Raw genomic sequence first — 1503 nt, 5'->3', positions numbered from 1 at the left:
GAACAGGAATCGTTAAAATTCAAACAATGCCCGATCCTAGTGCTTTTTTTTTTTTTTTTTAATTGATTCTTTGCATTAATGAATCGATTCAGAATCGTCGAAGAAAAGAATTGCGATTTTCATTTGAATCTTTTTTTTTTTTTAAAAAAAGCACTAGGATCAGGCATTGTTTGAATTTTAACGATTCCTGTTCTGATTCTTTTAAGAGGTGGGTTCAAAAAAGTTTGCATTGTCTAAATCAGGTGAGTTGTTTTTCGGCGGCTTCTTCGTTGTTTTTCGGTGGCTGCTTCTTCCTTGTTTTACTGGCGGTCGACGGACTGCAAACCAAAGACGAAGCACGGATGAAAATTGTTTACAAACTGTTTAGGGGAATCGAAATTAAAACTTCTTAATGATTCTGATGAAATTGAAATGTTAGAACAGGTTCAATTCGATTCTCGATGCCCAACCCTAAGCAGCACTTTTAATTTATTTTTTGATAACTTGAATCTATTATTCTTGAAGTCACTGAGAACTCAGTTTTCATTTGTGCAAGTTAAGCATGAATAAATGTTACCTTTTGTCTTAAGTTTGCCTTTGTATGTTTGATTATTGCAATCAGTTGATTTGACTTTTTCAAATACAAAAATTACATCATTTTGTACATACTTTACTCTGCTTTCATGCCATAATTTCCCACACTGTCTCTCTTCATGCACAGCAGACTGGAGTAGAAATTAAACACCCCTATGTACTGAATCAAGAATCAATTTTTGAACCGGGAATCGTTTTGAATCAAGAATCGATTTTGAATCGAATCGTGACCCCAAGAATCAAAATGGAATCGTGAGGTACCCAAAGATTCATATCCCTAGTCATCATGGCTCAGGCAGGATGAAGATGGGGCCTCCGCGCAGTATGTGCTGCTCCTGAGAATCACCGGTCCAAACTTCCTGGCGGACACGTCCCCGGCAACGCTGAGCGCAGCGAGAGTCTCCTGACCGTTTCATTTTTAATTCCAGCCAGGACGAAACAGGAGTTTTTTTTTCTTGTGTTCATTGAAAAGTAAAGATTTGTTAAAGATTTGTTATCAAACTGCTTGTGGTCTGCACTTTATGCATGTTGTGGTCAACACAAGCCTGGCCTTAATACTAGTAACTTTAACTGGTACACACTACATTTTGAATCTGTCATTACTGTGCCACTTCAATATTATTGAGTTTGGATCATTAGATTAGTTCTTTTCAAAGTATAAACAAACTGAGGATTCTATAGGACTATTTAAACAAATACAACACAGACATCAATACAGTTGCTTGGTTTTATGGACTTGCAATCACATCCAGGTCATAAATGATAACATAGTTGTAATTTTTAATCCCAATTTTCATGAAGTGGATATTTGTCAAGGCTCACTGTTGCAAGACTATGTTATCCCAGTACAGGTCAGGCCCAGCAGTAAGGAGGACCACCCTACACTCCGTCCATAGCAGTCCAGTCTGGAGGGCCTCAATGAACAGGGCA

This window comes from Epinephelus moara, chromosome 22, assembly GCF_006386435.1.
Source record: "Epinephelus moara isolate mb chromosome 22, YSFRI_EMoa_1.0, whole genome shotgun sequence".
NCBI lineage: Eukaryota > Metazoa > Chordata > Actinopteri > Perciformes > Serranidae > Epinephelus > Epinephelus moara.
This window is presented reverse-complemented; position numbering follows the sequence as displayed.